Source organism: Eubalaena glacialis, chromosome 17 (genome assembly GCF_028564815.1).
Source record: "Eubalaena glacialis isolate mEubGla1 chromosome 17, mEubGla1.1.hap2.+ XY, whole genome shotgun sequence".
In the NCBI taxonomy this organism is placed as follows: Eukaryota; Metazoa; Chordata; class Mammalia; order Artiodactyla; family Balaenidae; genus Eubalaena; species Eubalaena glacialis.
In genome coordinates this window covers 7,902,865-7,930,861 of record NC_083732.1, presented here as the reverse complement: position 1 = coordinate 7,930,861, position 27,997 = coordinate 7,902,865, and the positions used below count along the sequence as shown (strand labels likewise).

At 41.5% G+C, this 27,997-nt stretch overlaps 1 protein-coding gene and 1 pseudogene across 2 annotated transcripts in view; one reads left to right on the top strand and one right to left on the bottom strand.

Moving 5' to 3' along the window:
* CA8 (carbonic anhydrase 8) overlaps positions 1–27,997 on the top strand; it is an 87,230-nt gene that overhangs the window by 17,801 nt on the left and 41,432 nt on the right. The gene's annotated exons all lie outside the window — the stretch shown is intronic.
* LOC133077421 (ubiquitin-conjugating enzyme E2 variant 2-like) lies at positions 16–27,978 on the bottom strand (annotated as a pseudogene).

Here is a 27,997-nt window from a genome sequence, read left to right as displayed (position 1 = left end):
TGGGATCCAATCAGATTAATTCCTGTATGTTTGTCCTTCTGGCGGTTGTGGTAGCTGCATGTTTTCTTTGGACGGCATTAGATGTCTTAGCTCTTGAAGTACAACTTTAATGCTGTATGAATTTTGTGATTTCGTTAATAGCAGTATCCTTTCTGCATCCACCATATCACTAGAATTATTTATTCTATTCATGTTAGTTTTGTTACAAATCTAATTAATGGAGGAACTTCCAGGTATTTAGGTTCAAATTCAACTTTCAGGCTATGTATTGTGTTTTCGTCATTTTGTATGTGGAGACCGTCATGTTCTTTGCTACTTCAAGGTAGCCTAACTGTATAACTCCTGGTAAATTATGATTAATCTTTGCACATGAATCGCTACTTTCATACTGCTATGGGGAAGTACATCCTAGGCATTTAGATTTTATGCTGGAGCAGCAAAATTTTAAAAAAAATTGGGGGATGGGGAGACCAACAGAGTGGCCAAGTTTTATTTTTTTCAAGTAACGTTATAACTCTCTGCTGTCCCCATCAGTTTGTAAAGAGAAGATCTCTAATTTAATAGCTAAATGTAGGAAGGATATGGTCTCAGAATAAACACAGGCCTATACATTTTTAAAAAATTTATTTATTTTTAATTAATTAATTTAGTTTTGGCTGTGTTGGGTCATCGTTGCTGCGCGTGGGCTTTTCTCTAGTTGTGGCGAGCGGGGGCTACTCTTCGTTGCTGTGCGCGGGCTTCTCATTGTGGTGGCTTCTCTTGTTGCGGAGCATGGGTTCTAGGCTCATGGGCTTCAGTAGGTGTGGCACGCGGGCCCAGTAGTTGTGGCACACAGGCTTAGTTGCTCCGTGGCATGTGGGATCTTCCCCATCCAGGGCTCGCACCCGTGTCCCCTGCATTGGCAGGCGGACTCTTAACCACTGTGCCACCAGGGAAGTCCCTAGGCCTATGCATTGAATAGACTGAGCTTTTAACAAACTCCCTACATTATTTCTATTTGCTCATTTCACTCCAGATGAATGACAGTTTTATTAGGATGGGCACTGATCCTGCCCACAGACCAGCTGGAGATCGTGTATGGCAGGTTTGACTTTCTTGCCCTTTGGGCCTAAAAGTTCACAATTTGAGAGTGAATTATCAAGACAGAGCACAGCATATTGTAGGGCAGACTCTTATCTTTATTTACATTGTATTTAAAGAGCAGGTCTTACTCTGTGTACTCTGAAGGGCTCGGTGATAATTGAGCCACATGCCAGCTGTTTATGGAAAGCTGAGTGCATTAGATAGAGTTCCACTGTGCAGAGCAGGAGTCTTTAATTGTGAAGAGTCCAGATCTTGGTTGCAAAATAGGCCAACAAAACAGAAGAATGTATCTCATTATAAAGTGCCAATCCTGAATATTATACCTTACCCCCCCAATGTCCTGGGTCTCCAGATGTCCTGCATTTCTTCTTTTCTTTTCAGGCAGATAGTAGTGTCTGCTATTTAAGTGTTCTTTTAGTGAAAAAGACCTGGCTTTTGGGCTGCTGCCCCTCCAAGTGATTTGCATATTCATTTGACAGAAAGATATTTATTTTTATTTATTTGTTTTACTACTCCGAGGAGATACCAGGAAGAGTTTGCCCGGTTAATAGTGAATTGATGATCTTTTCAAGTTATTTGGTTTCCACAGGCATCCCAAGGTGAGCTTCGAGTTTGTGAACCTCTTCCAAAACAGAGACTTCCATTGCCTTTCCAAGGAAATGTAATAGGGTGACTTCAGTGAGTTAAACTATGATGAGGGGGCTTCCCTGGTCCAGTGGTTAGGACTCCACGCTTCCACTGCAGGGGGCACGGGTTTGGTCCCTGGCCAGGGAACTAGGATCCTGCATGCCGCGGGGCACGGCCAAAAAAACCCCCAGAAACAAAAACATCATGAGGGTTAGACATATAAGGCATATAAATAATTTGTTTGTAAAAAGAACTTTAGAGATCACCTAGAAAAGTTGTATCGAACTAACTTTCCAAACTCCTGTTTAACCTCGGAGAAATCTGGGGCTCCAAAAAGTTAAGAGTCACAGAGCATCTTATAGGAAACCATGATGTATGGCCTGGATGAAGAAGAGTGTCTTTTGTTTAAATAAATATTCCATTTAAGAATTATCCTTTACTACTGGTCTTGTCTCTGGTGGTTTAGATGGAAGGAGACAACATCCCAGTCTTCGTCTCCCTCTCCGCCGCCCCGGGGAGGGCTCTTATGTCTGCATGCAGCCCCATTGAGAAGTGAGCGTGTTTTAACCTTGCTTGGAAGGGTTCTAGTGAAGCTGTGGCCTTGTGCCTGGGTCTTACAGGCTATGAAGACAAAGCTCAGATGGGCTTTGTGAAGGTACAGGGGTATGTGGTCTGGAAGGTAGAACCTTGCTGCCCCCTGAGAATTGGGGTGGATTTAACAGACCATCGAGTTCTGCCCTCCCCCCTGCCTCCCACCCCACAACCCACTCTGCCGAGATGCTCCGCAAGGTCTGGGGGGGAAGTGACCAGTTCAGGAAATGACAGAGGACACATGAGACCTGTGAACTGACTTCTGCTCTGAGGGATGCTTTTTCCACCTTCCAAAGCCAATTCTTACTAGGAAAAGCAGCTCTAGTTTGAGATTTTATTTGCCACGGTAGTTACGACTTTGGACTGAGATTGCTTTAATGGGAAAAAAAGGGAATCTTGCCATTAAGAGGAGTTAAGACTTGACACTAAAGGAAGCAGTTTCACATTTGAATGTTCAGCTTCTCTGGGAAGTGTTACCATTTTGACCAGAAGAAGGACTCTAGCTATAATGACTATTATCGTTTGGGTGTCCTGGAATTGACCACAGCACTAGAAAATTGAGCCTCACAGAGAGGCAGATGAAGGAATTAGATCCCTGTGCTGGGGCCCCTTCAGTGGTCCTAATTGTGGGAACTCCCTCTCCCATCTGGGTAAAGAAAAATGAAAACAAATTTTACGTTTCCTGAATTCTAATGAACACTTGCCTTTTTATTCCATAAAAATCATGGCTCCTGCTTTGATTCAGCATATTTATTTATTTTTCATTTATTAAAATGTATTTGGAGCAGAAACCTCACAGTGTACTGAGTAGAAAATAAGTGATAGTGTTGAACGCACAGAAATGTTCTTTTAGCGGTACCACATGATATGGCAGTCTGCCGTTTCCTCTTAGAAATAGAATTGTATAAGACCAACTTGACCTTTAAGTAGTCACTTTGAGCTACCTTCAGTTTTATATTTGTAAGGATTTCTTGTAGTAGATTATTCATTGTCATTGTTTGAGGATGTATGAGAGATTTTTTGGCAAACTAACTGAAAGAAACATTAATATGGTAGCTGACTTTACTATGTAAGGTAAATTTGTGCAAAATGAAAAATTAGTTCCTATAAACGAATATGATATATTGTGGGAGGCATGCAGTCTTAGCCGGAGGTAACTCTTGGAGGAGACAGTATGTCTCTCACAGAAAACAAAGCCCTTTCCCTTGACTTGGAATGCACTCTTTGTCCTAGGCCTGAGGAATGTAAAAGAGATTAGCAAAGCTATCTCAGGCCAGGAGACCTCAGGGAACTGAGAGTCCGGGTTGTTCCTTATGGCTGGGGGCTGTGTGTGTGCCTGGTTAAGGGAAGATAATGTTCAAGGATGGTCGTTGTAAACTTGTTGACGTCCATGGTGGTGACTGAACTGAGACATAAGCAATTCTATGGGTTCATTGTCTAATAATGAGTTCCTCTTCTGTCTATATAAGATTCAGTAGATTCTAAATAAAGCACCTTGCAACCATCAGTTGTTTTGGTCCTTCTGACCCCATACTCGCGGTGCTATTCAATCCCTTACCCCTCTCCGTCGGGACCTGGAAGACCCCCTGCGGTGGCTGGACCGTCGCAATATATAATGAATTTATAGGTGGTTATAGACTTGCTGCATGTAGAAAATATTTTAAATTGTGTTCTTACAGATCGAAATCCTCCAGTAAAATACATCTTCTCTTAATAGGCCTTCCAATAAAAATAGACTCTGGTTTAAATATGTAGTTCATAACCAAGTGGTCATCTTTAACTCATCTCCATCCATTCTTCCATTTGTCCATCCGTCTGTTTATCCATCCATTCATTCATTCAATCAACAGGTATTTCTTGGGAACCAGCTGTTCAGGCCGTGGGCTGAGTGATAGGCGTATAGAGTTGAGGGCAATAGACAACTCATGGCATTTTTGTTACACTGGGGGAGTCCAATTGCAGTGTTCATAATTTGTCTCCTCCCCCCTTTTCTCTAAATCGATGAGTGTTTAGAAGATTTAATTGAGTGTTTCTGTGCCATGTAAAGGGCCTCATCCCCTCTATCCTGTCTAAATAGTATACAAATTCCAGCTATTTAAAGCTAATTAGAGGAAGATTTTTTTTTTAAATTAGTTTTTATTGGAGTACAGTTGCTTTACAATGTTATGTTGGTTTCTGCTGTACAGCAAAATGAATCAGCTATACATATACATATATCCACTCTTTTTTAGATTCTTTTCCCATATAGGTCATTACAGAGTGTTGAGTAGAGTTCCCTGTGCTATATGGTAGGTTCTTATTAGTTATCTATTTTATATATAGTAGTGTGTCTATGTCAATCCCAATCTCTCAGTTTATCCCCCTCCCCTCCTCTTCCCCCTTGGTAACCATAAATTTGTTTTCTACATCTGTGACTCTGCTTTGTAAATAGGTTCATTTGTACCATTTTTTTTAGATTCCACATATAAGTGATATCATATGATATTTGTCTTTGTCTGACTTACTTCACTTAGTATGCCAATCTCTAGGTCCATCCATGTTGCTGCAAATGGCATTCTTTCCTTCTTTTTTATGGCTAAGTAATATTCCATTGTATATATGTACCACATCTTCTTTATCCATTCATCTATTGATGGACATTTAGGTTGCTTCCATGTCCTGGCTATTGTAAATCGTGCTGCAGTGAACACTGGAGTGCATGTATCCTTTTGAATTATGTTTTTCTCTGGATATATCTAGAGGAAGACTTCTGAAGACATTTATTAGAAAGCCAATATGTTATCTGAGATGTAAATGATTGTCAGCTAAATGAAATATTTGTCAACTAGTTTGCAAAAGGCACTGTGCTAGGTACAACCCTGTTATGGTAGTTGTAAGCTAGAGTAACTAGGATAACCTAACAACATTAGGATTGGTGAGAGACAGGATAGGAGAGTGTTGATGGTGAGGAAGAGTCGGGAAAGGTCTAGGTTCTGGGAAGCAGCCGGAGAACCTGGCACCAGTACTGCTGCCTTGATTAACAGTGGAACCTTGTGGGAGGGAGTCAGGATGGTGTAGCTGGAAAGAGTTTGGGCTTGGAAGTCAGAAAACCAGGATTGAAATCCAAGCTCTGCAACCTTGGGCAAGCTAGTAAACCTCTTCCAGGCTCGATGTTCCTGTCTATAAAAGGGGCTTGAAACTAGCTCAGAGGCTGGCAAAGAGTAAACCCTTCAGTATGTACTTCCTGTTATTAGGAAGAGATGGGGGACGTCATTGTGGTTGTGATGATAAAAATCTAGTGCAAATATCGTGAGGGGGAAACCAGAAGCTTTTTTTGTTCATACAGGTAAGAAATACAGAGACTATGAATGGAGAAAAAAGTTGTTTTTTTTTTTTTTTAAACCCCTACTCCCCTGAATACATTATCTTCTACAGGTCTAGTCAGTATGTCATTTCCTGGTCATTTTTCCTGACACATCTCTTTATGATTGCTATGCGTGCATATGCAGTAGAATTTATATTATCAGCTTATTTTGTAGTGAAGATCAAGTAAATATTTCCTGAGTAAAATAGTTGAGTAACGGTGTGATTAAACTTCTAATTGAATAGAAGGATGTTAAGAGATTTTTAACTTCCTAAGATCTTAACCAGTATAAAAACTGCATACGTTTTTCTGGTTGGTTTTCTTTTTTCTTTTTCTTTTTGGTTTTAAGAATGATAGGTTAAAATGGCACAGTGAAGTTATTAGTAAGATAATTTTGCCCTGGCCACTGCTTTGCTGTGCTTGAATACATTTTTCCTTTCAGCTTCTTAAGGCTACACACAACAAAAACTCACTATGGAATCCTAGAGCAAAGTAGCATGAAGCCTATGGGAAACTGGACTTTTTGGTGCCATGGTCCCCTAGGAGGCAGCCTGCTCTGGTGACATAGATTATCAGTCAGGGAGGGCTACACTCTGACTCCTGTTCACCATGGTGTTTGCTGTTGGACTTCTGTGTGGTTGTTTAACCTCAGTTCCTTCATCGGTGCATAAGGATAATACAAATGTTCCCACCCTTGTGAAACTTAGGGAGAGGCTGTAAAAATTAATGGTATACCATTGGAAGCACCATTCACTGAATATAGTGGTGGAAAATAGTGTTATTAATTACAAAATCTGGTATTAAAGTGTTTCCTAAAAGCATTTTAAGGGCATAATTAGTGTTGGATGCAAATGTTGTAACATGGGACAGTACAGTTGTTTTGGTTTTTTTAAGAAGCGTTGAAATGAGTAGAAACAAAGAAATCTAGATTTTAAACTGTTGACTATAAGCATTACAAACATTAAGTATAAAAGAAAGACATTTGTAATGATAAGACCTGATAATTGAAAGATGGACTTTTTTTTTAATCAATTCATGCAGTGGTCCCCAACCTTTTTGGCACCAGGGACAGGTTTCGTAGAAGACAATTTTTCCACGGATGACGGTGGCGGGACGGGGGGATGGTTTCAGGATGATTCAAGGACATTACACTTATTGTGCACTTTATTTCTATGATTATTATATCGTACTATTTAATGAAATAATTATACAACTCACCATAATGCCGACAGGAGGCAGAGCTCAGGCAGTAACGCGAGCGATGGGGAGCGGCTGTAAATACTGATGAAGCTTCGCTCCCTCGCTCGGTGCTCACCTCCTGCTGTGCAGCCCGGTTCCTAACAGGCCATGGACTGGTACCGGTCCGTGGCCTGGGGGTTGGGGACCCCTGAATTAATGTTTTCACTTGGGCACCCTAGGGCAAGTGCGTTCTCTAAACCTGGCTCAATGAATCACTTAGCGCTCTGGATGAGAGAGTTTATTCAGTGGAAACCAATTTATTTGGCTTCAGAGTTAATGTAGTTCCCATGAATATTCCTTGGTGGGTCTATAAATTGGTGAGTTCTCCGGGGAGATCCCATAAAGAGATTGCTTCTCCCCAGCCTGAGCTCTGAGCAAATAGGAAGTAGACGTGGTTAGAGTCATCAGATAATGGAGAACAAAGCATCACCTTTATTATGGGTGAAGGACACTGGAGACATAGCTTAGTATGAGGGAGTCAGCCTGCTCAGTTCTAGGCAGTGGGTGGAGGGAGGCGAGATAGGAGGGAAGGAAGGGAGGTGAGGAGGTGGGGGGCGGTGAGAGATTCCAGGTTGGGTTTATTAGCCTGCTCTCTAAGCCTAGCTCAAATTTCAAAAGAGGAATAAAGAGGAGGGTGGAGTTGGTTGAAGGAGTGGAGAGGAAGGCTAGCTTTCTTTAGGGAAAATCCCTCTTTATGGGAACAAGGAACAGAGAAGAGGTATTTCCTGTTAATAAGACTAACTCTTCAGAATTCTTCCAAGCGCCCTTTAAAGTTCTATGGCACTGGACACTAGCACGAGACCAACCGCATCTGGGCATCAGTGAAGGAAGTCCTGTTTCCTTTTACTGCAGGTTTGTCCCTTTTAACCACCTGGGACCACATCCCTTTCTGCCTGCAGCTCCATTGTACCTAACGTAGTCGCACAGTTTTCCACTTTCTAGAAGGAGCTGGGGCTTGGAGTGAGCCAGGATTTTGAAGCATGTGTAGGATTTAATTTTTTTTTCTTTCTGATTCACTTGGGTGGGTTTTTGCCCAGTTCACCATCTCAGCTGTTGTTTAAACGCAAGATATAACTGAGGGCAGTTTATGGATGTTTCTCTTTTCAAAACTTGTGACCCAGGTCCAGGGCTGAAATCATTAATCCTGTTCCGAATTTGGGTTGTATGGCTCTGGAAATATTTTACAATAATTTTTAAACACAAATATCACTTATTCACCTTGTGATGGAGAACAAATATTACAGATTTTTATCAGTGGGCATTGTTCGTAATTAGCTTATCAGCCCTGACATGCTTTAACTGTGTTCCCAATCTTGCTGTTTTCTAACTGATCTAGAGCTCGACTGTGTTTGGTCAGTGGCTTGGGTCGTAGAGGGATAAAGGCTGTAGTGATGCCTGCTACCTTTTCCTCAGCTGAGCTCAGTGGGCTACTTTGTAGCTCTTGAGCAAGTGAGAAGAACGACATTACCAAGTTTTGAGTCTGTTAGGAAGGCAAGATGGTGGAGTGATATATACCATTCAGTTAGCAAACATTGGTTAAGTGTCTGTATTTATGGCCAAACTCTGTGAGAAATATAAAAGGTAAGAAGACAGCATTTGTTTTTGTTGTTGTTGTTGTTTTATATTTTAATTTTACTGGAGTATAGTTGATTTACAATGTTGTGTTAGTTTCAGGTGTACAACAAAGTGATTCAGTTATACATATATCAATACATGTAGTCATTCTTTTTTAGATTCTTTTCTCATATAGGTTATCACAGAATACTGAGTAGAGTTCCCTGTGCTATACAGTAGGTCCAGGTTGGTTACCTACCTTATATGTAGTAGTGTGTGTGTGTGTTCATCCCAAGCTCCAGATTTATCCCTCCTGCCCAGGCTTCCCCTTTGATAACCATAAGTTTGTTTTCAATATCTGTAAGTCTGTTTCTGCTTTGTAAATAAGTTGATTTGTATCTTTTTTAAAAATTAGATTCCACATATGAGTGATATCATAGGATATTTGTCTTTGTCTGACTTCACTTAGTATGATCATCTCTAGGTCCATCCATGTTGCTGCAAATGGCATTATTTCATTCTTTCTTATGGCCTAGTAATATTCCATTGTATATATGTACCACATCATCTTTATCCATTCCTCCATCAGTGGACATTTAGGTTGCTTCCATGTCTTGGCTGTTGTAAATAGTGCTGCAGTGAACATTGGGGTGCAGGTATCCTTTTGGATTATGGTTTTCTCCAGATATATGTCCTGGTGTGAGATTGCTGGATCATGTGGTAACTGTAGTTTTAGTTTTTTAAGGAACCTCCTTACTGTTCTCCATAGTGGTTGTACCAATTTACATTCCCACCAACAGCGTAAGAGGGTTCCCTTTTCTCCACACTCTCTCCAGCATTTACTGTTTGTAGACATTTTAAAAAAATTGTGGTATAGTTGCTTTACAGTGTGTTAGTTTCTGCTGTGCAACAAAGTGAATCAGCTTTATGTACACATATATCCCCTCACTCTTGGGCCTCCCCCCCCACCGCCCCCCCCCCCGATCCCATCCATCTCGGTCATCACAGAGCACTGAACTGAGCTCCCTGTGCTATACAGCAGGTTCCCACTAGCTAGCTGTTTTACACATGGCAGTGCACATATGTCAATCCTAATCTCCCAATTCATCCCACCCCACCTCCGTGTCCACACATCTGTTCCCTGTGTCTCTATTCCTGCCCTGCAAATAGGTTCATCCATACCATTTTTCTAGATTCCACATATATGCGTTAATATGCGATATTTGTTTTTCCCTTTCTGACTTACTTCACTCTGTATGACAGACTCGAGGTCCATCCACATCTCTACAAATGACCCACTTTCCTTCCTTTTTTGATGCTGGCCATTCTGACCGGGGTGAGATGATAACCTCATTGCAGTTTTGATTTGCATTTCTCTGTTAATTAGTGATGTTGAGCATTTTTTCATGTGCTTTTTGGCCATTTGTATGTCTTCTTTGGAGAAATGTCTATTTAGTCTTCTGCCCTTTTTTTTTTTTTTTTAAGTTTTCTTTTTTTAAAAAATTAATTAATTAATTAATTAATTAATTAATTTTTGGCTGTGTTGGGTCTTCGTTTCTGTGCGAGGGCTTTCTCTAGTTGTGGCGAGCGGGGGCCACTCCTCATCGCGGTGCGCGGGCCTCTCACTGTCGCGGCCTCTCTTGTTGCGGAGCACAGGCTCCAGACGCGCAGGCTCAGTAGTTGTGACTCACGGGCCCAGTCGCTCCGCAGCATGTGGGATCCTCCCAGACCAGGGCTCGAACCCGTGTCCCCTGCATTAGCAGGCAGATTCTCAGCCACTGCGCCACCAGGGAAGCCCTTCTGCCCATTTTTTGATTGGGTTGTTTGTTTTTTTGACACAGAGCTACATGAGCTGTTTGTATATTTTGGAGATTAATCCCTTGTTGGTTGCTTTGTTTGCAAATATTTTCTCCCATTCTGTGAGTTGTCTTTTTGTTTTGTTTATGGTTTCCTTTGCTGTGAAGAAGCTTTCAAGTTTAATTAGGTCCCATTTGTCTATTTTATTTTATTTTTTTAAATACATTTATTTATTTATGGTTGTGTTGGGTCTTTGTTGCGGTGCGTGGGCTTCTCATTGCGGTGGCTTCTCTTGTTGCGGAGCATGGGCTCTAGGCGCACAGGCTTCAGCAGTTAATGGCACGCAGGCTCTAGAGTGCAGGCTCAGTAGTTGTGGCGCACGGGCTTAGTTGCTCCACGGCATGTGGGATCTTCCTGGACCAGGGCTCGAACCCGTGTCCCCTGCATTGGCAGGCGGATTCTTAACTGCTGCGCCACCAGGGAAGCCCTATTTTTGTTTTTATTTTCGTTACTCTAGGAGATGGATCAAAAAAGATATTGCTGCGACTTATGTCAGAGTGTTCTGCCTAAGTTTTCCTAGACAGCATTTGTTTTTAATGATTCTGTTGTCTGGTTGGAAGAGGCAGAATTAAGATAGAAACGTATGAAATGATAACAATCGGAAGGTTACATGACAGTGGAAAACAATTCACAACATCAGTAGGAAGCAACTCCTATGTGTTTGCTGCTGTGGTTGGTGCTGATATAGGGCAGTAAATAAGCAATAATCTAGGTCTAGAAGAAGTTCCCATTCCCTATTAAAAATGGCTGTTATATATGAAAATAGCTTTAAGGGATGAAATATAAAGGAGAACATACATCATGGAATAATGGATTTCTCCTGGGCTCAGAGAAAAACTGTGGGAAGGGGTGGATATTGGAGCTGGGCTTTGATGGCTGGGTAGGAGTTTGCTGGATAAGAATGACATGGATGGAAAGAGAAGAGGTGGATGTAAAGATGTAGGAGAGGACATGGGGATAGGGCTTGATGAGTGATTAGAAAAGGCCAATGTGATGCTGACAAGTGGAACGCGAGTAATTGAAATAGTGATGGCACAATTAATAGGAAAAAGAGGGAGTCAGATGGTGAGGGACCATGCTGGTGAGAAGCTAATTAATTTGGATTAATAAATGATACTATTTTAACAGGTGCCATTTTATCCTATTACTACCTAAGGTGCTTTTCATCCCAGTACACTTTCAAATTAGGTAAAGAATAATAGTAGTTGGGGTCACAGTTCTTTGAAAAATTGAAAAGGTGCCCTTCATTGTAGGTGAAGAGGAAAATGTTTGAAGCTATACTAAGCCTTATGTAATTTGAGTCTTAATTAGAGCTAATATTTCTCCACACTGCGGAAGAGTGAGTTAAAGTAAAGATGACTAGATTTTAGTTTTTCCTTGTTGTTAATTGGAGTTGATTTGTGTTCTCAAGGGAAAACATTTTCAGCTTTGTAATTTCCATTCCCTCTCTTTAGTCTAATGGTCTGAATTTATTGATCTTTGCAGGGTAATACGTATTTCTGCCTGGGTTTCCTGGGCAACACTCAGCAGAACCTCTCCATTTTGGTGTTTTTCGAGGGGCTTTTTCTTGATGTCTGTGTTCCTTGGAATTGCTACACGTGGCTGTGGTCAGTTGCTTGTTTCAGAGTCTCTCTCTTCCTCTGTCACACCCTTCACACGGTGTTTTTTTTCAACATAGAGGTCCATGACCTGTCGGTGCACCTGATGGCTCTCATAAGTTTCTGTATTTTAAAAATTAAAGAAAGTGGCAGAAATTAAAAAAGATATTGACAGTGAAAGCAGAAACTGAAGATGCTTCAGATTACCTGGATATTTACATTTACATCGTCTCAATTTTAATGGAGACTTTATTTTGAAGTTCGTGGAATTTTACTTTCGATGATTAGAATTTGTCTTATTGGCATTACTGATCCGGGTGAGTGAAAAGCCTCTGGAGAACTAGACTTTTTGCTTCTTGATTCTAGTTAAATTTGAGCCCTCTTTGTAGGAAGAATTATCCTTAGTTGTTTGAGTCTAATGTCAGAACCATGTAGGTGGCATCCCTTATTGAATAAATAGTGAGTCCGGTGGGGACAAAGATTGGAGAGAATGGAGGTGATTCTGCCTTTCTCTCTCTGACCTTTTTTGGGGGCTTGGGAAAGATAGTAGGTGCAAAAGTGGGCTGACCAGCTACTATAATTTTTTGGGGGAATAATATTCAGTGAGCTGGTACATTGTATTATGCTTGTCAAAAATGAATGGAGATTTTGACTGGGAGGCTTGGGGGGCATTGGCTATTGTTAAATGACTTGGGGATGCCCAGAGGGAGAGGGAATTGGGGGGGAGATGTCAAGGTCAGCTTAGTCATGCTGAATTGGAGATTGCTTGAGATTTGTATATAATTCAGCTGAAAGATAAATTGTAGGAATTTTCATGTTTGGAAGTTTGGTTTGACTTCTAATAGAATTTCAGTTCCTGGCATGTAGGGGGCCTTAAATATAAACAAGTGGGTGAAAGCAGAGATCGGAAAGTTCGAGGCATAATACCAGGTGCTGGGGATGTAAGTAAGACAGAAAGTCCTCGCTGAGGGACTTTGGCCTTGCCATCTCTGTGTCTAGAATGTTCTCCCCCCCGATAGCCACATGGCTGGTTCTTCAGCACCTTTGGGTCTCTATTCAAATGTCACATAATCAGTGAAGCTAACCTTAGCTTGCTTGCGGTCCACATTCTCCTCTAATTTGTTTTTCTGCATAGCATTTCACAGTAATTTAACACATATATGTGGTTATTTATACACATATGCCATGTATTTGTAAACATATAAATATAAGCTATTCTAGCTGGAATTTAGGGGATCTGGAAATTAATTAGCTGGAGGTAACTTTAGAATGGCAGGTTGAGGACGAAGAGCAGAGGCTCCTGAATGACAGGTTTCCATGGAGAAGTTTTCTTTGTTGGATGTATCACGTGTATGTGGTTTATTACTAAAAGCAGTGGGGAGCACTGTTCTACACTTCACAGCTGTGAATTTTTCATTCATTCACCAGCTATTTATTGAGCACCTACTATGTATGTTCCAGGCAGGTTTAGGTACTGGGAATACACCCATGACAAAATATGCAAAAAATCACTTCCCTTCTAATACTTTCCTTCTGGGGAAATGTAATCAATTGCCTTGATCAGAAGAGGTGATGCCCTTTAGGAAATCATTTTAAAATCCAGGCATGACGTTCAAATGATGTCAACTGGGATGATGGCCCTGACAAGAAAAAGAAGGGCGTGTGTTAGAAAGGATGTGGGGAGAGAACATTCAGAGCTTTGTTTGGAGAATCAGGGTCAGAGGGGTCTGTGATTCCACTAAATTGTGAGCCTCAGTAACTGGAAGAATGGTGGAGCGCTTAGGAACTCCAGAAAGGGGCAGTATTGGTAGCAAATTGTGGTGTATACTTTGCTATGTTTTGGATTTGACAGTTGCCATTCATTCAAGTGGAAACGCCTAGGAAGAAGCTGGAAATGCAGCTCTGTAACTCAGAAGGGAGGTCACAGACCAGGATTTATTACAGCAGCTGATGGTATTTACTTATGTATCCATTTAAATCTGGCCCTAGGTAAATGAGTTAATATAAGACCACACAGTATCTTTTCTTCACCCAGTGTCATGGGATACCAGTCGCAATTTTAATTTGGTGTCTTCTCGCCATCACTTATTGGTCAATATCACAGGAATATGTTATGTTCCCAAGAAAGCCTAATCAGGCAAGACTTCACCAAGTGGAAATTATATTCCTGATCCTAGGGAGTGGCTATTTTACGCCCTTAGTTGACATATTCCGATTGTAGCTATAATAATAGTATATGTTGTCCTTATCCACATCCTTAATTAATCCATTCTTGAAACTTACTATACTAATCATCTTAATAATAAACTAATAAAATCTACTGCCTATTACTAAGAAATATTAATATGAGTGTAAGAGATTTAGGATTAGATTTATACTTCTGAAATCACCTTAGCTGATGATATATTTTATGCTCATTGATAATTGGTTTACATTCTTCATGTGTTTATTTTTCAGGGTATTATAAAGTGATGATATAGAGAAAATGCCCCTTAAAATATTTCTGTGAAAAGCTGTGTATCAGAGCAAAAAGCTCAACCTGCTTTTGTCCACTCTTAGATACAACTTTATTTTCAAAAACGATTAGATTTTGTCAGAAGCCCACATTTGGATTGTAATGAAAATTTTCTTTTATTTATGAAATTATTTAGGCTACGCATGCGTGTAAAATATTTGATGTAAGTAACGAATGGAGTGCTCAGCAACCTACATTTCTTTCATAGGAGTGCCTTAGTTTCAGGCGAGTGATGGAAGACACAGCTAAGAGATAATAAGAGAAAGTTTTCCTGCCACATTACAAGGAGTCCCAAAGGGCGGGTCCAGGGTTCCAGGACAGTTGCAGCTGCTCAGCCATGTTTCCAAAGGCCAGGTTCTTTCTGTTTTTCTGCTAAGCCATTTTAGCATTTTGGCTTTTTCCCTTTGATTTTTTTCACTCACAGTTGCAAAATGGCTGTATCATCTGTAAGCGTCAAATCCTCACAAATTAATGGTTAAAGGTTGTAAGAGGAGAAATTTTATTCTCTGGCATGTAATGAGTTATAATTTATAAAATTCACTCATTTAAAGTGGGTGAATTTTAGAAATTATAAAAGCCAATGGCTTTAGTATATTTACAGCGTTTTGCAACCATCACCATATTCTAATTTTAGGACACTTTGGTCCCCCCAAAGACATACTCACTCTCCATCCTCTCTCCCCTAGGCAACGACTAATCTGCTTTCTATTTCTATAGATTTTCCTACCTTGGACATTTCATATAAATGGAATCATGTAATATGGGGTCTGTTCTGACTGCCTTCTTTCCCTGGGCATAGTTTTTAAGGTTCATTCATCCATGTTGTAACCTGTATCATTACTTTTTATTGCTGGAGAGTATTCCATTGCATGGATATACCACATTTTGTTTATCTGTTATGGATATTTGGTTTGTTTCTACTTTTTGGCTATTATGAATAATGTGGCTATGAACATTTGTATACGAGTTTTTGTGTGGACATATGTTTTCATTTCTCTTGGGTATGTATACCTAGGTGAGGAATTGCTGGGTCATATGGTAACCCTTTGTTTAACATTTTGGGAATTGCTAATTGGTTTTCCAATGTGGCTGTACCATTTTACAATCTTACCAGCAGTGTGTAAGGGTTCCAGTTTTCCACATCCGGGCCAACACTTGTTATTGTTTGCCTGTTTGACTGTAGCGATTCTAGTGAGTTTGAAGTGGTAGCTCATTGTGGTTTTGATGTGCATTTCCCTAATGTTAATCATATTGCACATCTTTTTATGTGCTTACTGATGATTCATATATCTTTCTATTCAAATGCTTTGCTCATTGGAAAAATTGGGTAGTCTTATTATTGAAGTGTATGAGCTCCTTGTCTATTCTTGATACAAGTACTTTGTCAGACGTACGGTTTGCAAATATTTTTTCTCATTCTGTGGGTTGTCTTTTCACTTTCTTAATGGTGTTGCTTGATGTCCCAAAGTTTTTGATTTGGATGAAGGCTAATTTATCAATTTTCTTCTCTTATCAGTTGTGTTTTTCATACCATCTCTATTAATTAAAGTAAAAATTTTATAGCTAAATAACATATAGACAGAAAAGTAACCAAATCACAAGTGTACAATTTGTTGCATTTTCACAAAGTGAACAAACCTATGAAACCAGCATTCAGATTAATAAACAAAGTAACCACTCTCCCTTCATGGCCCCTCCAGGGTTACCCATGATCTTGACTTCTCACACCATAGATAAGTTTTACCTGTTTTGGGATTTTACATAAATTGAGTCATACAGTATGGGTTATTTTGTGTCCAGCTCTTTTTTATTCACCATTATGTTTAGAGATTCATGTGCATTGCAGTGTGTACTTTTTGTTTACTTGCTCTCATGTATGGTATTTCATTATGTGAATTTTCTGTAGTATAGTTTTTCAAATGTTGATAGATGTTTGGATTGCATTCAGATCTGATCTGTTAGAATGGAGTTTCTCTGAATATTCTAGCCTTTTGGTGAACATATACTTAGGAGTATATCCTGGGTTACAGGACGGTCAGAGTTCAGCTCTAGCGGACTCTGTCAAGTAGTTCACCAAAGTGGCTGTAGTAATCCACGCTCTTACCAGTTTTTGAATCTCTTTTTAGGAACTAGCAAACGTTTTCCCAGAAGTCTTCCTCACCTCCACCCTCAAGCAGAATTCCCTCACGTATCTTTGGCCAGAACTTCTGTGCACACAGGTTCCTGAAACAGTCATTTCAAGGGAAAAGACGAGGCTGGAATGGTCTTGGCTTAGTCAAGATTCACCCCATGGGGCCGAGGAGGGGTCCAGCCTTCCCACTAGCACTTGACCTGCTGCTGTATAAATGCAGTTGGGTTTCTGTTTGCCTGGAAGAAAGGATGTTGAGGGAAAGTCAGCTGTGTCTCCTGAGAGAAGGAACATCCAGTTAAACCAGTTAGATGCCTATCTGAAAAAGTGGCTTTTTGACAAGATAACTCTTCTGGAATTATTTTGAAAATTTACCAGGCTTTTTAGTTTCAGGGTAGCTAAATATAGTAAGTGCTCAATAACTGTTTTCTATAGTGATTATATTTTTCTTGCTTTAATTTACGTTTTTATACCCTTATGTTTTCAGTAGCGCTGCCATTATGAATTGAATGTCCGCCTTGGCACAGTGTTGCTGGTCCTTACGTCCTTACGTGTATCTCCATCACAATGCCTTATTGAAAATGGGCTATGAAGTGCTCATTTATAAAGCGTTCCCATTTTCCCAGAGAAACACATTTTTATTGAACTTTTATTCCTGTTAAAGGCTTAATAGCAAATTCATTAAAAATATCTAGTACTGTGTTATATAAAAGCGAAGATAATAAAACAACTGTATACCTCTATAATAATTTTAGATGCAAAATTATCTTCCGAGTTATGTTGCTTTATTTATTTATTTATTTTAAGATTTAATTGTATTTATTTTTGGCTGTGTTGGGTCTCCGTTGCTGTGCCGGGCTTTCTGTAGTTGCGGTGAGTGGGGGCTACTCTTCATTGCGGTGCGCGGGCTTCTCACTGCGGTGGCTTCTCTTGGTTCTAGGCTTCAGTAGTTGCGGCACGCGGGCTCAGTAGTTGTGGCTCACGGGCTCTAGAACGCAAGCTCAGTAGTTGTGGCGCACGGGCTTAGTTGCTCCGCGGCATGTGGGATCTTCCTGGACCAGGGCTCGAACCCATGTCCCCTGCATTGGCAGGCGGATTCTTAACCACTGCGCCACCAGGGAAGTCCAGCTGTGTTGCTGTAGAGCAAGAAAGGCTCTTGCTTTTCTGAGGGACCCATCTCAATGAGTATATATACATGAAAATAGAGTTTTGTTCTTTAATATATTTCATTTCTCTAAAACACGTATGTTATCTGTAATTAAAACTTCTAGAAAACAATGATTTTGTTTCTAGTATTTGAATTTGCATAGGGTTTTGGAGGACAGTTTTGGATGGCCAAGATGATAAAGGCTTTGAGTAGTGGAGCGTATGTACTGGTTAGACAACAGTGACTACATAGACCGGGGGAATCAGGAGTGTTGTAAAACAGAGACTCCCCCAAGTCCTGGAGAGGCAGGCCCAGGGGTAGGCAAGATCGGGCATAAGTGAAGTCCTCATTTCCTAATTGGTGTTCCCATATCTGCCCTCTGAGCATCTAAAGCACTTCAGCATTGCTGATTATACATTTTGGATTATGTGCAATACGTAATCATCTTGTTTTAGAAATGCTTTTCCCTCTATGTCAAAATGAGCTGTACAGAATTACAGTGTATTGCCATGTAAATGTAGGTGAAGTTTCCTATCTGAATTGTGCTTTTCTGGTGCACACCCACTGATGTCTTTCCTGTTTCTAGTTGACCTTTTTTGACCTGAGCTGTTTTGGTACAAGTTCCACATCAATCAAGGAAATTGATACTTTACCTTATCACAGCATTGAAAAGAAACTTGGACTCTGTGTTTTAGGTCAGTAATAAGTCAAAATCCAATTTTCTAGAATGTCCTTTAAAATAATTTGATTCATATTTGGTTCCCTAGAGCCCTGCTCCTGTGTTGGCAGGAAAGTTTTACACAAAGCTCTGGGAAGCACGGTCCCCTTTAACGAGCACTGAGAAGTGATGTGGTTTATGGTGAGTTTGCTAAAGAATGGTTCTTTGTGCAACTGTCTTGAGCAACAAGTGAGTTGGATTAATTCGTTATGATTTTAAAGTTAATAACAAAACTTATATAAATAAGGAAGCACTTTGTGGGAAAAAGCATAGGTGTCAATGTTTACAGAACTTTTTGTCCATAAGATTAGGGCAGCCTTCCTGTGTTCTCATCTAGTTGTGTAGCCTGTCAAAGTTCACTCTTCTCACAATAATTCGAAGATGCAAGATGTTTATATTGTTGGAAAGTTTTCTGTCCCTTGCATTTTCTCATAGCCACGGAGTTAATGCAAGATTGATTTTACCGCAGTTCTCAGGGAATTGTGGGGACAGTGTTAACACATCTGAAGGCCATCCATGTGCCAGGCACGTGCCATATCTTATTTAATCATTAAAACATCCCTTAGAGGTAGATGCTATGTCTGTTTTTCAGGTGAATAATCAGGTCAAGAGGCATTAAATAAGTTGCCCAAGGTTACATTGATAATGGCTGAGACCCAGACCAACTACCATTGTTTTCCCTCTACAATATGTGCCTTCTCATATTTCTAATAAAATGGTCCTCATTTTTGCTCTAGATAATTGCCATTCAAAAAGTGAAAGCCTCTGAGTATGCTGTGTTCACAGACAAGTACCTTTCCAGGTACAGTGAGGATTAACATGGATTTTCTTTAACATTTTCAGATAAATGCATTTTATTATAAATTGTAATCTTTTGAATATTGTAATTGGATTAAAAAAAATATTGTTCCTGAAAATTAGGTTATTAGGCAATGTACTAGGTATATAAAGTTGGAGGGTGAAAATTGACAGTGGTATTTCACAGAGAAATGAAATAGTTCTGGATTTTAAGTACAATTAAGATTGCTTTCTATGTGTTCTTACTACTAAAAAGAGCTTATTACTATAATTTTTATCACCAACTCACCTGAAACAGTTAGTACATAATAAACCAAATTTGCCACACTTCCAAAGGTTATAGAAAGACATATTCTTTTAGTGCATTGCGAGGACTGTGCGCTGTGGACAGGGAGAAGCCTCTGATGAGCTTTCCCAGGCGGACAGTATGACATAACTGCAAGGCGGAGTCTTCAGTGGATTTGAAAAGCCAATCTTGGAGGCATGGAGGCCAGTTAAGAGACCTGGGCCGTCATTCTAGCAATAGATCATGGATATCTAAAGTAAGGAATTGCTCGTGGGAGGAAGCTGAGTGGATGGATTTGGGAGAGTGTAAGGAGGTAGAAAATGTCAGCACATAGTTCTTTTTTCTTTCTTTTTTTTGTTTTTTTGATTTTGTAAAACTGTTTGTATGAATCAACTTTACATATGAATTTCTATAAATACACTTACAGAATTTCTTTTCTGTTAAAGTTGCCTATAATTTCTTCAATTTTGTAGATTTCTGAGAATTAATAGAATGTTCTTTGCCTAGTTGTCGCTCTTATTTTTTAGTGTGAACAATAGCTTTCACTAAGGCCTTTTCAACTCCTTGGTCTGGTTCTGTTCTGAACACACCTCTAAATTAATGCTCTAGTGAGGGTTAAGCACTTTGAGTAGTGATATTAGAACAAGCTCTCAAAGTTCTCTAATAAAGAAATATTTAAAAAAATTTTTCATCACATTCACGTGGCTATATTTCTTAGTTGTAGAAGTTGCAGGACATAGTTCTTGGTTGTTTGTAAGGGAAGACGAGGACAGAAGAGATTTTTGGCTTGGGTCCATTAACAGAGCTAGGAACAAAGAGGGAGACAGAGGTCTGAGGGATGGTGGAGGGACTTCAATTTTGAAATGCTAACTATAAAATATTTCAGTAGGCAGTTTAGTAGAGGGATCTAGACTCGGGACAGAGATTTGGTTAAAGATGTTGACTTTGGAATCATGGGCATCTAGGTGACAATTGAAGACATGGGGTCACCCAGCAAGAATATGCTTAATGAGAAGAGGTGAGAGGATGGAGCCCCCACCCCTCGGGCGGTGTCAAGGGAAGGAAACCAGTAGAGAAGCCCGAGATGAAACTGGTATTGAGGAGGTGGAAACCCACAGAGTGTGGTGCAAGGCACGCATGGGAAGGGGCGGTTCGAGAACAGGCGGGTCTCAGATGCTGTAGAGCCGTCAAGTCAGCCCAAGCCAGAGATGTGAGTTAGAAGAAGGTTCTGGTGAACTTGGGGAGAGCAGTTTCACTAAAGTGATAGGATGAGAGATGGATTTCAGTGGATCGTGGAGGAAATGAGCAGGGAGGAAGTGTCAATTGGGAGCACAGAGAAGTTTTTGAAAAGTCTGCTGTGAAGAGAAAGTAGTAGGAAGGATTTGAGGTCAAGGAAGTGTTTTTTTTTTAAAGATGAGAAAAATCTGCACATATTTAAATAAGGATGACAAGGAGCTAATTAGAGAGGGAGGCGTCTGGCCAAAGAACTGATGGAGCAAGGCCCCTCGCGGGGGCAGGGAAGAACAGAGCAGAGGCAGGTGTTGACGCAAGCATTGCGTTGGGAGGCAGGAGGGGAGGACGGCAGGATGTCCTGGCAGGAAGCAGAGACAGTTCCCTTTCCGATGGTTTTAGTTTCACTCCCAGGCAGGAGACCTTGCTGTTGGAATATTAACGATGTTCCCGAGGGGCTGCAAACTGGTTGCCTTTGGGGCTGGATTTATGGCTGGATCCCGTTGGCACTGTGTGTTTTGAATTTGGGAGTTTAAGCGCCGTTGGGCAGGGCACCGATTTCCCTGTTTCACAACTCCTCCCTCCTGCTCCGTCCCACCTTTCCCCCTTTTATCAACCTACTTCCTGGAGGCCTTTGAATGGCTGACTGACTTTGGTGATCTGGCTTTCTATAATGGAAACATTATTAGTTATCGTTAAACCTTAGGAAAATAAACCTAGAGTGGTGGGATAGGGAGGGTGGGAGGGAAACGCAAGGGGGAGGGGGTATGGGGATATATGTGTACGTATAGCTGATTCACTTTGTTATACAGCAGCAATGAACACACCATTGTAAAGCAATTATACTCCAATAAAGATGTTAAAAAAAAAAAAGAAAGAAAATAAACAGCGAGTTCAGGCAGCATAATGAGAAAATAACCAGACAGAAGGTAGATGAGCACACCTTCGTTTTCAAAGATCGAGCTGTTTAAATACAACCCTGCCCACCTTTCCATGGCACCTCCTGCTTCTCTTGACCGTATTTGGCTGTAGCCAGCACTTACTTGCTATTTACCAGGAACTTTCCAAATAAGATCCCTTGTCCTTGTAATGGCTTTACACGTTAGGTGGTCTGATCTCTCTTTTACAGCTGAGGCCCCGGGGGCTCAGATAATTTTCCCAGGAGCTTGTAGTGAGAACAGAGCATTCATTCACACTGGGTGTGCTCTTGGCCTTGGGCACAGCCTGGCTGGCTTCTGGCCATCTCTTGGGTAGTACATTCTCCATTCCTCTTCCCTGGGTTTTCTTGTCTCTACAGAGGACGTCGTTTGTCGTTCCTCCACGTGTTCTGTGAACAGTCACGCTGAGCGTTCTAACCTGATCAGTCTTCTTCTGCCCTCCCTCTTTGGAGGAGAGAGCCGGCCTAGAGGCGATGGAGCCAAGCCGCCCGGGACCAGGTCTGGCTCTGTCACTTGTCAGCTGTGCAACCCTGGGCAGGCTACTTCCCCCTCTGTGCCTCCGCTCCCTTCTCATTAAGATGCGGGACTGGGGTTTCCCTGGTGGCGCAGTGGTTAAGCATCCACCTGCCAATGCAGGGGACACAGGTTCGGGCCCTGGTCCGGGAAGATCCCACATGCTGCGGAGCAACTAAGCCCGCGAGCTACAACTACTGAGCCTGCGTGCCACAACTAATGAAGCCCGTGTGCCTAGAGCCCGTGCTCCGCAACAAGAGAAGCCACCGCAGTGAGAAGCCCGTGCACCACAATGAAGAGTAGCCCCTGCTCGCCACAACTAGAGAAAGCCTGCATGCAGCAACAAAGACCCAGCGCAGCCAAAAATAAATAAAAATAAAATAAATTTGTATAAAAAAAAAAGATGCAGGGTTGGCGGCAGTCATGGCATCTACCATCATAAAGATGATAGTGAGGGCTGAGCGAGGTGATGTTTGTAAGGAACAGCACCTGGCAGAGCAGGTGGTACCAGTGCTTGTTAAATAAATACACATACTCAGAGCATCCTCTGTCATTTACAGGGCACGCAGATCCTTTGTCTCATCTTTTTCTTCTGTTGAACTATCAATTTCATGTTTTTATTTATTCACACCCTGGATTCTTTTATAAAACTATTGGAGGTCTTTGTATTTCCAACGTTGAAAGCAGTGCACACTAAAACCCTAGATGTTATCGGTGCTCAGTAAATGTTTTGATGAATGCCTTGATTATGTTAGAGCTCTGTTGTCAAATGTGGTTCTCATTTGGGGGCAGAGGGGGATCGAATAACAGATGCAGTCTCTAGATGACTTATATTCTGTAACACCAAGACCCTTTGACAGTCTCTTTACCTTCTTTATTTTATAGAATGACACATGAAATATAGAGGATTTAAGTTATAGTAACTTAATTGCAGCCATAACCCACAAGTAAGACAGAGGGTATTTCTTGGCAAACCAAGAAACCAATGTCAATGAATCAGTTTTAATTGCTTCTGATCTTACATTAAATATAAAATATTTCAAAATGATGTATTTTTTCTTCGATTCGCTCCAATGAGCCTTTTCCAACCTTCCATAGTGAATTTCCTAAAGGCAGCTTTGTTTCTTGGGAAAAGAACCCTAACCACACTGCGATGCCCTGCTCCTAAGAAGGCAGCAAAATCAAAGTAAACAAAAGGAAATTAGCATTCAAAGAGGAAATCATTCTGCTTTGGAAAAAGTGTTTTCATAAATTACATGAAACTAGTGCCTTTTCTTTTTTTAAAATTAAAAAAAAATTGAAGTATAGTTGATTTACTAGTGCCTTTTCAAATTGAGGATTCTGAACCCTAAGAATATATAAGTAGCTTTTGATATTAATATATTAATAGATGAAGTTGTCCTGAGATGCTCCAACACAGCCTCCTATTTCTCTTTTTCCGATATCAGAAAGTACATAATTAAGTTTAGGCAAATGTAACAAGTAGGAGACAGTTAGAGGTAGAGTTTCAAATAATTTATTTTCCACTCCATGCTTTACAGCGCTTTGTCACTATTCTATGTCTACACCTTGAATGTCCTTTTCTGAATAATAGTGGCATAATATATTGACGATGACGTCTTAAGTGCCACAGCACCTGAAAATAATATACACTAAATCTCAATTTATCTGCAGATGGATGGCTGCTCCGTACAATTAGGAGTGGATCTGGAGAGAGGGGTGCTTTCTCTGCTGTTTTTCAGTTTTTCAAAGCTCCCATTTTGTTACTCAGACATTTCACTTCCAGTCTTCTTGTCTTTTTAAAAATTCCAACACTTAACATCTTCCTTCTTTCAACTCTCAGTATCATAAGTGTAGTCGAGACATGAACCTTTCTTTTTCCTTTTCTAATTTTGTAGCTCTTTCCCAGTGCGCTGAGAATGGATATTTTGGGTGTGATAGGGCACGAGTGAGAAACTCGGCTCCTGAAACTCAAAATCTAGTGGGAGATCTGCTACAACTCTCACGGTTGACTCTTCGGGACCAAGGAAAGCAGTTAAGTCAAGTCAGGGCACAAAAACCAGGATGTGCTCTTGGTGACTCCTTTTCTTCTGTGATTCTGTGTTGAATTGTGGCCTAGCTCAGAGGAAGGGTCTTGATGACTAGTTTTCAGAAAAATGGTTTTCGGCTTCAGTTACATCTGTTGTCATAGGTGCATTGAATACTTCTGATTTTTCAACGTTTATAGAAGCCTGTGATTCTTTCAGGTTTTACTTTTGACCATTAAAAGAGTAGATTAAAAGAATATTACAAGTTAAAGGTGACACATGTGGAATCTAAAAGATGACACAAATGAACTTATTTACGAAACAGAAACAGACTCACAGAGAGAACAGACTTGTGGTTGCCAAGGGCGGGGTGGAGAGGGATGCAGTGGGAGTTTGGGATTAGTGGATGCAAACTATGGTATATAGGATGGATAAACAACAAGGTCCTACTGTAGAGCACAGGGAACTGTATTCAATATCCTGTGATAAACCATAATAGAAAAGAATATGGAAAAGAATGTATATAGGGACTTCCAAGGTGGTGCAGTGGTTAAGAATCCACCTGCCAATGCAGGGGACACGGGTTCAATCCCTGGTCTGGGAAGATCCCACATGCCACAGAGCACCTAAGCCTGTGTGCCACAACTACTGAGCCTGTGCTCTAGAGCCCGTGAGCCACAACTACTGAGCCCACATGTCACAACTACTAAGCGCGTGCACAACTACTGAGCCTGCACTCTAGAGTCCATGAGACACAACTACTGAGCACACTTGCCACAACTACTGAAGCCCACGTGCCTAGAGCCCATGCTCCACAACAAGAGAAGCCACCACAATGAGAAGCACTTGCACTGCAACAAAAGAGTAGCCCCTGCTCGCCGCAACTAGAGAAAGCCCGTGTGCAGCAAAGAAGTCCCAACTCAGCCAAAAAAAAAAAAAATGTATATATATATGTGTATAACTGAATCATTTTTGCTGTACGGTAGAAATTAACATTGTAAATCAACTATACTTCAATTAAAAAAAAAACAATACTACAAGTGAAAGGTGAATTTTTCTTAAACTCAGGCAAACGGATTCTTCTTATTTAAAAAACAAATCCCTTAGCCCTCTGTGCAGCTACCTTCGATTTGTTTTCTGATCCTCACTGCCACCTTCCAGGCTGGGCTGGCCCTGCCCCACTTGTTCACCTGATGTCTTTACACTCTGCCTCTACTCCTTGCATTGTATGGCAGCCGCTTTCTCAACAATCTTAAAGACATCAATCCAAAGTCGCTTTCTGTCCTCATTTTCTTTCTTTTCTTTTCTTTTTTTTTTTGTAGCTCTTGTCGCTTTGTTGTGGTAGAGCCTTGACCCTGCTAACCACACTTTCTTCCAGAAAGTCTTTTCTCGTTGGTCCTGGCAGGACTTTGGAATTTTCTGGGTTTCCTCCTGCGTATTTGATAGTCTCCTTTCCCTCATCTCACCCTGACCCAAAGCTCAGTCCTTACCCTTCCGTTGGTCTCTTCTGTGACTTGATCCCTGGGTGAGCTGACCTTATAAGGCCGTCTCTCTGGGTATCTAGGGGTGTCTGCAGTCTGCACCTCGAGCCCCTGCTTCTCCAGGCAGTTCTGGTTCTGCGTCTCTTACTGATGGGACCCAGTTTGACTGTAATGATGTAACTTTCAACACCTAAAACTGGACTCATCCTACTTTTGGTTAGTGATTTAGGACGGAGACCCGTTATCCCTTTCCCTTCGTATCTGTTGGTTCATGTTATCTCTGTCTCCTCCAGCTCCAGTCTATCTGTCTATCAGATGCCTGTCGAGGCCTCGGAGGGTGGGTAGAATTTGGGTAAGCGGCAAGACGGGGGGAACAGCATTCCGAGTGAGTGGAACAGAAACGGAGTGGGGAGGGTGTGGTGAGGAGTCAGGAGTCCCACTTGATTTGAGTATTTGGGGATAGTTAGGATGGAGAAGGATGGGGTTGGAGAAAGTTAAGCCCTGTATGGGTAGGCAATAAAGGAAGTTAGAGATTTTGAACAGAGAAATACGGTGAGAGCAGTGTTAGAGAGAGATTGGTTGAGCTTTGAAATGCAAATGATTAGGGGTCAGCAAAGCCTTGGTGAGTTGGAGATAAAGGGGTGGGGGTCCCCGGGGGGTTGGGGGCTCCATGAAGAAAACAGTGAGAGGGTGCCTTTGAAGGGAATGGATGTCAGTTCTGGAAATACTCAGCTTGAAGTGGCTCGAAGCCACTTGAAAGGAAATGTCCATTAAGCATTTGAAAATAGAAGACACAGAACCTGTGTGAGTACAGGGCTGGGGAGAGAAACGTGTGAGTCATAATTGCCTTTTCAGTTTTTACCGCCTTTTCCATTCCTCATGATTCATTCTTTTGTACTCTAACACTGTTGTGTTGTTTATGTTAATAATAAACCTCATTTATCTTGACGATAGCTTTCTGTTAGGCTGCCACGAACTCTTCAAACTTATTTTTTCTCGGTGACAAATAAATGATTATAAGGCTATGGCTTGTCACAGTTTCATAACTTTGGAAAAATTTATCTATCGCTGTGAGTTAAGTGCATTAAGATGAACGTTTTGCAGGTACTAATGGCGTAGCGGCATAATCAATGGCAGGAAGTTGGAATTTGTGAGCCCTTTAGCAAAAGAGCAAAGATTTTCTCTAAAACTGTAAAAGGATGCTTTACCGTTGTTGTCCTAGGGTCAGATTTTTTTTAATAGGAAGGAATGAGGGTCATGATGCTGACAGAGTAATAATGGGTCTTTGCTTTTTTATGTCTTTGTAATACGTACATTGTTAACACACAAGGCCACGTGCACGGAGGCCTTGGTGGGTGGGGTGGAGGAAGAAGAGAAAGAGGTGAGGAAAGACTCAGCTTTGACTGTGATAGAAAACCAGGGCCTCCTGCTCTGATGTCCCAGTTTGGGAGAAAGACAGAACATTTTGCTTCTCGAGGAAGAGTCCCTGAGGGGGGTGGGGAACTGGCCCTCGTTTCCGTTGAGGAAGAATCATCTGCTGCCCAGCTGCTGTTGTTGGCAAGCTTGGTAGGAGTTTGGGTTCAAACTGCAGGAGACAACCCCTCTGCCACCTGCTGTCCCGTGTGTTTACAGGCAAAGAAGGTCTAGGCTCCAGAGACCTTCGTGACGCCAAGTCCTGCCTGTGTCATCGGAGGAGTGAGGTGGCCGAGCAGAGGGGGCCCCTCTGAGCCTAGGCAGCGCACGGAGTCATCACACCATCTAACCCTCATCCTCCTTAGAAACGAGCAGTGTTGATGACCTTGGGCTGCACTGCAAACTGGAAAGCTGGTCTCCATCCTCCAAGTCATCACCCCGCTTGTCTGCCTTTGTGGGTTACGTATAACTAAAGCTAAGGAGGGCGAAAGGTGATAGGAATATGGGGGTAAAGAGAGCCCAATGGGAGGACAGAGAAGGTGTGAAGAAGCCGAGCTTTCAGGTGTAGCTCTCCTTACGGTATAGGGAGACGTGCTCCAAGAGGTGGTGGCTTGTGAAGTTCACAGAGCTAAGGAGCTGAAACAAACGTCTGAGGCTGGTGACCCCCAGCTCAGAAGTCTTTTATGAGAGCTGCTGCCTCTAAGAAGTTAGCCCTAGAGTTGCACAGGTGCAGTGTGGCTCCTTGCCGTTCTGCCCTCTGCCGTAGACCTGCCCCGCCCCAGAGCGTGTCTGCACTGTTAGACTTTGAAATGAGTCTTCCAGGTGCCCTCAGCAGATAACTGTCTGCTTGGACCTCTGCTAAGCCTCCCTTGGACTCCATGGGCTGCGTCATCATTATCTAAACCATATCC